This window comes from Triturus cristatus, chromosome 12 (genome assembly GCF_964204655.1).
Source record: "Triturus cristatus chromosome 12, aTriCri1.1, whole genome shotgun sequence".
Taxonomy (NCBI): Eukaryota; Metazoa; Chordata; class Amphibia; order Caudata; family Salamandridae; genus Triturus; species Triturus cristatus.
In genome coordinates, this window is record NC_140595.1 from 474,263,674 (window position 1) to 474,277,949 (window position 14,276).

General features: G+C 45.5%; 2 long non-coding RNA genes across 3 annotated transcripts in view; one reads left to right on the forward strand and one right to left on the reverse strand.

Moving 5' to 3' along the window:
* Positions 1–14,276, forward strand: part of LOC146776128 (uncharacterized) — a 120,151-nt gene that overhangs the window by 56,632 nt on the left and 49,243 nt on the right. The window lies entirely within an intron of this gene.
* The window catches only part of LOC146776129 (uncharacterized), a 30,268-nt gene that overhangs the window by 12,967 nt on the left and 3,025 nt on the right, over positions 1–14,276 (reverse strand). The window lies entirely within an intron of this gene.

Below are 14,276 nucleotides of genomic sequence, written 5' to 3' on the forward strand. Positions count from 1 at the left end.
CTCTTCATATAAAGGGCTTTCAGCCAACTCTCTTCATCCATTGATTTGTTCTTGTGTCATTCATATTTTGCTTCTGCCCACTTCAGCCACTGGCTAACTTTGAGCCACTGTATTTAGCGCTTTCACAAGGCTCACATCTGCACACAAGGTAGTTCTCTTCAGTGCCAGTGTTTTTGTTTTAACTTTATTATTACTTTAGTGTTGCCTTTGTTTGTACAGCCTGATATGATAGCAGGGCGCTTTCTAACAGATGAAAGCACAGAGCACATTCCAGTTTTATCAATTCCTGTGTTCTGCCAATGCTGTTGTAAATTCCTTTTAAACTGGCCTTTGTTCATCTAGCTGCTGCTTTTTCACACCATACCAGGAGCTCTGAATAGAAGCTCAATAGAGTGGTTTAGCTTTGAAAAAGTGTCCGTCTGTCAATCATTGTTTCCTTCCGTCATTTATTTTCTCTTTCTTTCTTACTTTCTTCTTTCTTTTCTTTCTTTCTTCCTTCCTTCCTTTCTTTCTTTCTTCCTTTCTTTCTTTCTTTCTTTCTTTCTTTTTACCTTACTTCCTTACTTTCTTTTCCTTCCTTCTCACTTACCATCTTTGCTTCCTTCCTTCTTTTTCCTACTTTCTACCCTTCTTCCTATTTCTTTCTTTCTTTCTTTCTTTCTTTCTTTCTTTCTTTCTTTCTTTCTTTCTTTCTTTCTTTCTTTCTTTCTTTCTTTCTTCATGATTGTGGCTTTTTAGGTATGTGTGTGGCAAGACCTTTAGAGTCTTACAAAAATTATGTGTATACCATAGTTACCTACAGGGGTTTTCAGCCAGACTTGGTCATTAGTCTGAGCTTCTGTCATTCACAGTTTTCTTCCACCCTCTCCAACAAGTGCATTTGGAGTCCAAAACCAATGTTTTTGTTTAGATTGATGAGTGCCCGGCAACATCCCAAACAATAACGTTTTGCAAAAAGTGTGACAAAACAAGAATTGTCAAAAGGCTGGTGGCCAACGCTAGGACCTGTTTGCTTTGGCAATGCTTGCTTTCCTGTGAAAACAATGAAACAAAAGCAGCATTCACTTTAAAAAGAACCCCTGCTTTCCAAAGGACAGACAATTTAAATATCTACTGGTAAAGTACAGTAGCACATCATGCATATGTGTCACAACAGTCATTGCAGGGCATTGTGGCTTTAAGACTAAATTGAGCTTAACTGTGTTTTTGTTGTGTTGACCTGCTGTAAAACAAGCTATAACACAGTTTGAAACAACTCATAGTTGAATCATTTGAGGCCTTAAAGACCATAGCCCCTAAGAAGGCTCCTGGCCCAGATTGTATTCTGGGTGATTTATAGGCCCTTATTTCAACGTCCTCTCACATGGAATCCTGAATGGTGGTTCCCCGTACCAAAGTCATGGCAGAGCGCTGAGATTGTCCCCATATACAAGAAGGGCCAGCGGGAGAACCCTGTAACTACAGACCTATCATTTTAATTGATGGTTTCCAAAAGCTACTTTGTTGGCAACTTTTGGGGGAACTTTTTGACTGGGCCTTAGAGAATCATATTCTATCAGATCTCCAAGCAGGGTTTAGACTTAAAACCAGTACACTAGATCAACTGTTCCATTTTAATACCATGTACAACCACTAGGGAAGGGCCGCCTGAATGTGGTTTTTGTTGATTTAAAATGAGCGTTTGACTCGATCCCCCGTTGCAAACTATGGGTGGTGCTGGAACACATGGGGTCCTGGAACATAGTCTAGCGGTATTATCAGACTCCATGAACCCAACTACGCACGTGTCAGGTACAGCAATAAGGGAGAGCTATCAGATTCTAGTGCTGTGTTTTGGCCCCACTCCTCTTTTCTCTTTATATAATGACCAAGTCCAGTTTTTTTATTTCTCCAGCAAAGATGCCCCAAAAATAGGTGCTACTAAAATCCCTACACTACTATTTGCAGACGACACTCTCCTCATATCCAAAACCCCTGTAGGGCTTCAGGCCCTACTTGACTGTTTTTAGTGTTTTGTGCTGATAGAGGGCTTGATTTAGATGTTGACAAAACCAAGTTTAGGGTGCGAAACCCAAATAAGTCTGTGAGAACTATCATTCTAGTGCAAAACGTACCACTCGAGCAAGCCCAAGACTTTGCTTACTTGTTAGTGAATCTGACTCACAAACTTAGTTGGAGGGCTGTGACGGTTTCCCGCCCGCAACGGAGGAGACGGACCTCTCCAACATGGCGGACGGCGGGACCCAAGCCAGAAATAGTCTGCGCAGTCTAGTTGCGCGGGCCGCGACTCAGCTGCCGGCAATTGGGAGTCCCGCAGAAGAGGCTAATAGCGCAAAACGGGAGGAGAACAGGTCGTCGGGAGAGGAATCGGAGTGGAATGCCAAGGCCAACACGGACAACGACGAGAAGGAGAGACGCCCTATACTGAAGACCGAAGGAGAGGAGCCCGAAAGAGACAACCGCTCTAGGAGCAGCGCCCTCGAGTCCGGTACTCCAGCAAGGGAAGCGGAGGCTGAGGCTCCCCTCCCCACGGCCCAGGAGGGCCGTGGGATCAGGCAAGTGCCGGGCACTTTTTGGTTTCAGGGTTGGTGGGAGGGAATACGGGGCACAGCACACTAAGACACAAAATGCCTTCCCTCATTTAGACACCCCACAGCTAGGACCCGGTGGCGGTAGCACAAATCCCCATTAACCCTTCTGACCAATGGAGAAAGACCTGACACTTGTGTTTTTTGTTGTATTCTCCTGCTTCCCTGATTGAGGAGACGGACACCCATAACCCAGAAGCTGACCAGACCCGAAACGACTCCACAGCAAAAGACACGGAGTACAGAAAGAGACCTATTGACCAAGAGACTTTCACGAAAGACATTTGAGGAAAAGAACCCCACTTTTTCTTGGGCCACATTGTTTTTTTAATTTCTTCTTCTTTTTTCTTTGTTCCTCCAATCTGACAACCGCCAATTTCACCCGGGGACTACTAAATATGAATACCGAGAGCCAAACCCCCTCTTAAGTTAAAATAAAGGCTCCACAATTCCCCCAAAACCTAATTCTCCTGGGCATTTTTTTTCTCGAATAGGGAACTGTAGATCACCCCGGAGCCAGGGGTACGAGTACAAGGGCACATATAAGCAAGAGTACAGTAAAACTGCAGCAGGAATCAGGACCTATTCTCAAATTAGCAAAGAGAATGAAATCTAGAATTCTTTCCCCGGCTGTTGAAATCTATAATGTCAAAGCAAAAAGTTCAACCCTATACGGCTCAGAACTCTCGGGCTATGCAGGTGGTAATGGACTAGTCATAGAGGAAAATAAGTTCCTTGGGTCCTCACTAAACCTCCCACAGAGCACTCATCGATTTCCATTGTTTTTAGACATGGGAATGCATCTGATCTCTTTTACTGTGAAACTGAGACCCATGCTGTTCTAGCATTGGCTTTGGTCCATTGACAATTTTCTAGGTCTCCTACCCAAGCATCTGTATCTAAAATGCAGATATGTGCCCCTCCCTATCCACAGCTTTACTGTTAATTAGGGAAATGACGCCTGCTTGAGCATCTTATGTCCAGCATGCAATCCGGAGTCTGAAACCATGCACCATTTCTTTTTATTTTATAACACATATACATTTTCCTGTAAGCAGTAGATCAAATCAGTGTGCCAGTTCCTAGGCTTTGGACAATGCAAAGCTGCCTTAAGAATTCTGAGTTTTGATACTAGAGATGAGGTAGTTATTAGTGTTGCCAAAGTTTTACACGCTTATGTGAAAAAGACACATTGAGGGCACTTCTGGCATCTTCTCTAGTAGCACTTGATGTAACGATGAGCCTTTTCTGCAATTGCCTACGTTTTTTCAGGAGCCTGCCTTGTTTGTATACTCTATCTAGTTAGACTATTATACTGTCATTTTTAGCTGTACTGGCTAAAGGCATTGCTCTGTTTTATGATGACTTGCTTTCCCTCAATTATATACTGATATATTTCATTTTAGAATCTTTTTTATGACTATCTTGAGTGTGCTTTGGCACAATGAGTATTCAGCTTTTTTAAGAAATTGTGTTTTATAATCACTATAATGAGTTATTGTAACTTGCTATTTTGCATAGTATTCTGAAATATCAATCATTGTTTTAATTTTTTTGATCTCTCTTCTATGTTATTAACGATCCACTGTATCTGAATTATTATCAATTTTGAAGCTAGTATGTTTTAGATTGTTGCATGTTTTATGGATGGTAAATCCAAAATAAACAGATTATCATGATCACAAATTGTAGTGTCCGTGTTTAGAATACGTCTTCTAGTAATCTTTTTACATTTGTTACCAGTTACTCCTTACCATTTGCATACTATTGCCAATAACTTTATTGCAGAACTACTAACCTCAGAAGATTATAAAGTCATCATGGTTATCATAGACCTTTTTCCAGATGGCCCACTTCAAACCCTTGAGAAATGTGCAATAAGATCTGTAACAGTACTTTTCTTACTGATGACCTTCAGTGATTAACACCGTATAATTTTGTATCTGTTAATACATGTCTTAATTTTTTAAGATAATCTGCAAGGCATAGGTAGTGAGCAAATATTTTAGGGTATCCGCCGTAGTCCAGTAGACAAATAGAACTCCCAAATTAAACACTGGCACTCAACAGATGATGATACTGTAACAATGCTCAAAATATTTGGACAACTAGTTATAAATACTGAGGTTTGACTTAATGTCATCCACAGTGCAAACAAAGCCCCACCATTTTATAATAGGCAGGGTTTCCATCAATATGTATTTCCTGTACACGACCAAGCCACTGCTTTTGTTCCAGCTCCTACAGAGTTCTTGGAGATACAGCTTTGCAGAAAGCCTACTAGTGTAAAGAAATCATGAAATAAACAGCTGATGGCTAGAGTACCCTTGGACCCCCTTTTACCATCGGGGACCATGTATAGCTGTCTTTGCACTTGTTGCAATCTTGGAATACTTTTCTCCCATTGGTAAATGGGAGCCCTTTGACCTTTGTAGAGCCCTGTAATGCAGGGATGCCGAAAAAATTGCCTATTTTGATGCTGACAGCAGATCTAATAACCTCGCTAACTTACACAACGAGATCCAATCTGAACCTCTTACTCTTTTCAAACCCCCGCAAATTCTCCTCACCTTCTCCATCAGTAATCTCAACACACCCTCCAAGGTCTGTATCTGAAAACCTAAAAAGTACACCCCTGTGCCAGTACCAAGCAAGACTTGACCCTGTTCACTATAAATCCTAAATTCTTCAGCATGCTCACAACCAACTCTGTCTGCTCCAATGGCATCGTCCTCTCTTCTGCTATAATCAACACATCGTCCAGATACACTATCATACGGACTCCCCTTGATTGCAACCATGCCATCACTGGTCTCATGACCTTCGTAAAACACAATGGCACAGTCGTCAGTCCAAATGGTAGGCTCTTGAACCTCCAACAGTTCCCATTCATCCTTAACAAGATAATCCTTGTTTTCTACACACATTGGAATCATCAAATAAGCATCCTTCAATTTCAGTCTTGTCAAACAGTCTCCTTTCCTTGACAAATCTCTTAACATGTGTATCCAATCCAACTTGAAGGGATTGTAACACACCCAGTCATTCAATTCTCTCAGATTGATTGCAGGTCTCATCCCTTTGTCCTTCTTCTCGACTAAGAAAATGTTGCTCACAAAACACTGTGGAGTCTCTACTGCTCTCTCTATTGTGCCCTTTTCCAAAAGTGTCTTTACCTCCTGAGTTACCAACTCTTCCTGTTCTTTTGAAAACCTTAGAATTCTTGGACATTTCTCCTGCTGTGAGAGCCCCAAAATCTCTATATGATAACCTCTTCAACACTCACGTGTCTTGTGTAATTTCTCTTCACCTTGTAACAAACTGAGCTAGTCTGCCGCTCAGCTTTACATGGGTACATGAAAGGCCTTTGATTAAACTCACCTGCTGCTCCTCTTCCCTCACTCTGTGATCCATGTGACCTCACCCTATGTCTCTGCGTATAAATTCCGGCCTGCTCTGATCTAAACCCATAACCATAGGGTCTCTTTCCCCGATGAGAATGACCCATGAGTGATCCTTTGTCCACGGCCAGGGAATCGTCTCCGCATTCTCCCAGCCCCATCGAAAACCTCCTGCATATCCTTCTGGACCTTCTGCAAGGAATTAAATGTGCCTACATATCTAGACATATCCCTGACTCCACCACATCCAACTCAGTGTTATTCGTCTGTGTCTTTTCGCAAAAGTCAAACATCTTTGTAAGGGGTACAAGAATATCCTACAGCCTATTGTGACACCCTTTCAATATTTTGTCCAAACCTTTCCTGTGGTCACGTCTATACTTATTGAGGAAGCTCAACATCCTGGGATCTAACTCCGGAGTACATGCCACCTTTTATTCTAGTGTTGGTCACGGACACTCTGAACACAGACGAGTACACACCTCTTTAGGTATTTCCCTGCATATCCAGTGTGAAATATACTGAGCCACATGCTCTGCTGGAGAGCACTGAGGTGATAGCGGATGCTATATCAGCAAAGGATCACACATTTCCACCCCTAACGGGTCTACAAAATCACCCTGCTCTTACTTAATCCTCTAATGATCTGTTCTCTTCTTGTTACACTTCTCAACTTCCTCTTCAGTATCATCAAACTCTGAAGAGTTGGTGAACTATACATCTCCACTTGTGGACGAACCATCACATGCCACCACATTATGATTCTTTCCATGCGCCTTTATAGCTCCCCCTTTTACCTTTATAGCAACATGAACCTCTAGAGCCTTATGAATAGGGCCATTACTCTTCTTATGTATCTCAGAATGCTTCCTCTTATATGTTCTCTTTTTCCTCCAACTTTAGCACCACTAGCCATCTTTCACCCTCTACAGTCTTATTTGCACTTTTATCCTTTATGTGCTTTTCAACACAACTGTCAATCTTCCTATGCATTCTTTCTGCTAGATCCCCAAACATCTTCTCCACATACTCCCTAACCTTGTCATTCAAAACTTCCTCCCCAACTGGATTCATTTTCTACACCTTCTATTCACCTTCAATAATTTGTAAAATAAAAATTCCTCACTGAAATCACTACAACACTGTCCTCTCCTGACAGCTGATCATAATGAGAGTTACCAAGCTCACAATCACTTAAAAAAATGTGATAATTGAATCCCAAAATGTGGCCTCCTTAGTTTCTAATGTGGCCAAAGGCATCTCAGCCCAATCACCTAAAATGGCCACTGCACATATGCAGCGTGAGCCGTCAATGTTCTGCGGCCCTAGCCCGTACAGCCGCTGCCACAGCAATGCTCCTGCCTTGGCAATGCAGAGCAAAATAGGCACCCTCACCTGCGCTGCCCCTTCGTCACATGGAGTCACGCGCGTTTCCAAGTAAGTTTAAACCAATACACGGGTGAATACCTGCCATGTTGCCAAACGCCAAACTTCTCACAACCTCAAAACCTGCGCCGGGCCTCAGCTCTACATGCAAAATGCCTCCGAAATCACAGCTCACGTGTACGTTACTGATAAATATCTTCCCACCTTTACATGACACACAAAACACGACCAGCGCAGCATACGATCTCCTCATCAAGCGACTAAAAACTGCCTCACTAATGCTCTGAACCCTCCCTGATTTCCCCACAATTTACCTTCCTTGAAAAACCTAACCCATTCAAAGCTCAACCAAGAACGGGTTAACACTCCCTTGCGACCTCGTATAACCTTCGTTTTTAAAAATATTCATCTGTCTTTCACAAAATGGAGTCTCCCAGATCATGCACACTGCCACCTCTTGCATTAATGCCTGAGTATACTCCTTAAAACACTCAAACTCCAATCTCATACAATGAATTAAGCTACTAGCAAACTGTACTGATCTGTGTATGAGCAGCAACAAAAGAAGGAAGATGGTTGCACGTTCAGTGATTATATGCATGTTTTAAGGGTCTGGAGTGTTGGTTGTTGTTCTAATTCTATGTTCTTGTTGCTGCTGTGTATGAGGCAATAAAAGAGATGATGCATAATATTGGCCTCCGGCCTTGCCATAAAATCCACTCTCTCCTGTACCATGTCTTCTAGATGTTTGGAACCGGACACTTTCCTATCTCGTGAAGTCTTGAAAAAAGACGTCCACCCGTCAGCTTGAGTCAATTTAACTTTAAGTTGATGACAATGCTACTGGTGTTGTCAAACATAAAATTGATTTGAGGCTTGTTCTGAAAAAAGGAATAGCATAAGCTTTATTGAACACTGTTTGACGCAGGGCTGGACTGGGAACAAAAAGTAGCACTGGCAAAAACAATAGCTCAGTCCTTGCTCCGTTCCAGTCTCTTTTTCCTGTCTCTTTAATTCCAATCTCTCTCTTTCCATGTCGTTATCTCTCTTTCTATGTCTTTATACCTCTTTCTGTCTCTTTGTTTTCCTGTCTTTCTTTTTGTCTGCTGCCATAAGCCATTGTGAGCTGGAGAGACAGGCAGTGCCATGGATTTTCTAAAACAGGGGCTGTATTATATGTAAGGTGCACTTTCCCTGTTTGCGCCACGGCACACATTTCAAAAGGTGCAAACAGAAGGGTGCACTTAATTAGTCAGAATGCGCTGCACCCAGGGCAGCTGCGAACTCACGCTACCCTGGGGCAGCACATTCAAGTGAAATACGGAGTACTGCTTCAAAGAGGCTGTGCAGGCGGCTCTTTGAAGAGTGCACCTCCTAAAGGCATGTTTGCCTCTGTGCGCACGTTCATAATATGGCACATTCGCAGAGGCAAAGTGATTCTCTCATTTGCATGGGGCCACACCCTCTCTCACGTTATCTGGCGCTACATGTGTGCCAGCACTATCAGTATCGCAGAAGCGGCCGCTCAAGCCTCTGCGACCACTTCTGGAACACGATTGTGCCTTGGGATGCATAAAGCAGGTGCCTGGGAAAAATGTCAGCCCCTGGTGTTCAAAGGTTCCACGGCCCCCTTACCCCTCCTGGAAATGCCCAGTAGACTAAGGAGCCAATCCCGCCCTGATTACAGTGACAAGATTTGACTCTGCCGAATCTGTGGGTTTGTTCTTGGAAGTTTAAAGCAAATTCTTCAAAACCTTAAAAGGCTGTCGACGTACTCTGCAGGAGTACCTAACCGGTTGGACTGTGTGCTTCGTTTAACATTAGCAGAACAATAAGAGATTTTAAGAAGGTGTTTTGCCCAAAAAAATAATAAATGCTATGGTTGCCCAGGAAGTTGGCCCATCAACACATTTGAAAGCTTTGAAAATAAGTGGGATTTTGGATTTACTTATGCTTGCATGAGATTATATTTTTGAGAATTAAGTGTGTTCTGAGCGTATGTGTTTTGAAAAAAAATGTTTTTTATGCCTAGTAGTTTAACAAGTCTCACAGCTTCTTCAGCACTCTCTTCTTTCACTCTTAGCTTCCATCTTTCTGAATTTGTGTGGCCAAATATTAAAATGTGTCGATAGAGTTTGGAATGCTATTTAGGATTGGGGTTAAGCGTGAGGAAAGTAAAAACATTGGAAACGGGTGTAGATTAGAACCACTTTATTTAAATCATTGCCCATTTCAATACAATTGGGCGCGTTGACGCCATTCACTTTCAAACAGATTTATTGGAACCAGATGGTATTCAAACTACTTCAATCTTTAGACAGAGATAGAATGAGATACGTTGTAGAAGATGGTCTGGTCAAACACGCGAATATATTTTAAATCATTCGATTAAATGTTCAAGGACTTGAAAGTGGGCAACCTGACGCTATAGAAGGAAGTACTTTTGTGCATGGATTAGTAGTGAGCTGTGTTAGAATTGAGAAAGTGTGAAATGAAACCCTTGGAGACGCCCTAACAAAGGGAAAGAGCTCCCACCTAAGAACAAGGATCTAACTGGAAAACAGGAAGCAAGCCTGTTTAGGGCAGAGGGAGCCCAACCAAGAAACTCCAGCATAGCTGAAGCATCCTCAGTGTGTACAGAGGATAAATCAGTAACCGCCCCGACCAGGGCAGTTGGCTTTAGTTAACAGTGGCTCAAGAAAGCAATGTTATCAGAGAAAGCGAATGCTCTGAGGACCGGCAAACCTCTTAGACCCGTGGACAATCAAGGGAATGACCAACATTTAGAACAAAGGGAGGGTCAAGGAAAGGCTGCTGAGCTCATTTGTGAGGGGGAGGTAGCATGTCAGTAAAGAGAAACTAGAGTTTATTTAATTACCGGAACATTAGAAAGTTCAGATGGAAAACCATAGAAGAGGCTGCAGAGTGCAGCTAACAAACAGTGGGAACAGCACTATTCTTTCCTTGCTCGAGACACCTTTCTGTGGTTAACTAAGTCTGCTGAATAAATGAGATGCAAGTTAATGTGGATCATAATGCGAAACTAACTGTATTTAGGTGCTGCAATAAATGACCGGATCTATACCATTATGAAAAATTAATAACTTTACTTATAAAACACTCTTTGTAATGTTCACATAATTTCTACAGCACATGAGTATGGAGGAGCCCTTGAACCATCGTCCTGTGCGCCGATCCCCCCGCTGCTACTGACTAGCTCCACGAGCCATGGCTTCGCTCCCGGTCCCAGAGGCCTCCAGTTCGGACCCGCTGTCGGGTGACCGCTTGCCGCTGCTGTCTTTGACCCAGTCTAGTTTCAGCCTCTGGTGCTGAGACTGACTTTTCTTTTTTGGTATTACTTTTATTGTCTGATTGGTAATTGTATTGTATTTACTAGTACTGCTCCTAGCCCTCTTCCACCATTTCCCGCCTCCCACCCGCCCACCTCCCTGACAGTTCCTCCCACCTCCCAGGACTACTGATCGAGGCTGCTGCGTGGCCACGCCAAAGGCAAGCCCGTCTGCTTCCGTCCGTGTCTGGACCGTGCTCAGCACCAGAAACCCTGGTCACTCCCACAGATATTCCGCCGCAGACGTCCGTGCCCTGCACCCCAGACGTAACAAAAACTGCTGCCTCTCATCGCCCTGATTCACAGTGGGACCTTTCACCAGCATCCGCTGCCGTTTCACCTCCACCACTGGACCAACTGACATCGCAGCACTAATCGCCACACCAGCTCTATCGGCCGAGAACTCCCCTGATCAACTCAGCTGCCTCCTGATCATTGTCAGATCACTGTGCAAACATGCCACCGAAGTCTGAGACACCATCACCACTCTTGCCCCCAACGTGACCTTCGTAACAGAGACCAGGCTCACCCCCACATCAGCCCTGGACATCGCCACGGCAAAACCCTTCGCTACAAGATGAAACACTGCGAACACTCCAACAGACACGGAGGTGGCATCGCCATCGTACACAAAGAATTGGCCACCTGCACCACCACCGATGATGAAACCACGCCCATCATGAAGCCCATGACCTTCCAGCTCCGCACCAATGACAAAACCATCTTTCAAGGCACCCTCGCCTACAGACCACCAGGACCTCGAACCAGCCGCAGCGACACTGAATTCATAACCCTGCTTGCCATGGAATCCGAACAATACGTCTTCCTGGGAGACCTCAACTTCCACCTGGATGACCCCACTGACATCAACTCCACCAACCTCCTGGAAAGACTAGACAACATCGGCCTCAAGCAGTTGGTCACCTACCCCATGCCCAAAGCAGGACACACACTGGACCCTGTCTTCACATCCAGCAACAATATCAGAGACAGCCACACCACGGAACTCACCTGGTCGGACCACTCCATCGTACACTTCATCCTCGATGGACCTCCCCTCACAACCCCAAACCACCACAGCGCCCTCCTGCACCAAGGTCACTCAGTACCAATGGACCGATGCCCTCAGCATCACACAGCCCAACGTCACCACCAACATAAACCAGGCAGTAGAGAGCTTCATCACCTGGATCACCAGTGCTGCTTCCACCATACCAGACAAAACACACAGATCTACCAAACGAGCCAGGTGATACACCTCAGAGGTCAGTATGTCTAAGTGCAGATGCAAGCAACTGGAAAGAAGATGGCACTCCACCAGAAACAACGCTGACTGAACCACCTCCAAGTCAGCCCTCAACAACTACCATCACCAGCTCAAAACTGCAAAAAAAGAAGCCCTGACTTGCCGGATTGAGACCAGCACCAACCATACTAAGGAACTCTTCACCATCGCCAGAGAGTTGACCTGCCCATCAGCCACCAAAAACTCGATCCCCTCCTCACAGGAACTCTGCGACGCCCTTGCCGACCACTTCCACAACACTATAGCAACCATCTACCGAAACTTCGATCCCCAACCTGCCGCCCTCCACAGTATCCCATCGACGACCGACCACCCACTAACCACATGGGAAAAACTCAGCACACCGAACACAATCTCTCTAATGAACTCTATCCACTCTGGAGCACCCACGACCCATGCCCCCACGGACTTTACAACCTCGAAAGAGATGAGATCGGCTATCAGCTCATCACCATCCTCAATACCTCCATCACCACAGCCACTTTCCCCGATGTCTGGAAAAATGAAGAGGTGAGACTCCTTCTCAAGAAACCCTCTGCAGACCACAGTGAGCTCCAGAACTACCGTCCCATCTCACTCCTCCCGTTTCCCACCAAACTCCTAGAGAAGGCCATCAACCTCCAACTCACCTAATACCTGGAGAGATACAACCTACTGGACACTTACCAAACCGGTTTCAGAGCCAATCACAGCCAGGGCCGGACTGGGAACCAAAACTGGCCCTGGCAAAGTGCTCAGCCAACCCCCTCGGGTGCCGCCGAGCTCTGTGCCAGGGCCGATTTTCGGCCGATTTTGTTACAGGGCCGATTTTGCAGCTATGCTGCAAGAACGGCCCTGTAACAAAAACGGCCCCCAGGTGCCCAAAACAGGCCCCCACCTGTGCGGCGCACCGGGGGATTTCCCGGTGCCCGGTACGGCCAGTCCGGCTCTGATCACAGCACCGAGACAGCCCTGATCACTGCAACAGACGACATCCGCTGTCTGCTCCACAGTGGAGAATCAGCCTCCCTGATCCTGCTCGACCTCTCAAAGCCTTCGACACCATCTCCCACCATGTTCTCATTGACCGACTGCACCAGATAGGAATCACAGATGTTGCACTCAGATGGATGGCATCCTTTCTCCCGGGGTGCACCTAGAGAATCTGTCTCCGTCCCTTCACCTCACAGTTTAAGCACATCATCTGCGGCAGCCCTCAAGGCTCATCCCTCAGTCCAACCCTCTTCAACATCTACATGACACCACTCACAGACATCGTCAGAACCCATGACATCAACATCATCTCCTACGCTGACAAAACCCAGCTGGTTCTCTCGCTCTCAGTGGACCCCACCTTGACGAAGACCAACTTCCACAACTGTATAAAGAACGTCGCTGCCTGGATGAAGAACAACTGCCTGAAGCTCAACACAGACAAAACTGAAGTTCTGATCTTCAGCAGACACACCTCCCTCTGTAAAGACTCCTGGTGGCCATTGGAATTTAGAACCACCTTCGCTCCGAAACCACCACACCCGCAACCTCAGCATCTTCCTGGACAGCAAACTCTCCATGAAACGTCAGGTCAATGCCATCTTCTCAGCTTGCTTTCACACCCTCTGCAAGCTTCGCAAAGTGGCCTCCCATCAGCACCAGGAATAAGGGGGCACAAGCCCTCATCACCAGCTGGCTAGACTACGGCAACAAACACTATGCAGGCACCACCACCAAACTAACGAGAAGACTCCAGACAATCTGAAACACAGCTGCCAGACTGATCCTCAACAAGAGGACCCACATCACCCAGCACCTGAAAGACTTCCACTGGCTCCCCAGGCAGAAAAAATGCCAACTCAAGCTTCTGACTCATGCCTACACAGTCTTCCACGACCAAGGACTTGCCTACATGAACCACAGCCTGAATTCCCACAGACCTTCCAGAAACTGCTCTGCTTGCCCTTGCACAGATACCACGCATCCGCTGGTACGGCACAGGAGGACACTCCTTCTCCCACCTCATCGCCAAGTCCTGGAACACCCTTCCCCTCCACCTCCGCACCTCACCCTCGTTGACCCACTTCAGGAAGGGACTCAAGACCTCGCTCTTCGACTGACACCCGCAGCACAGCACATGGATACCCTTTTGTGTGCTAAGCTGCGCTCTACAAATACCGGTTGATTGATTGATTGACATGGCCACCCCAAACCCCAACAGGGATTTCCAGAGCTTAATAGTTTGGCTATCTATGCATAGGGTCTGCATGATT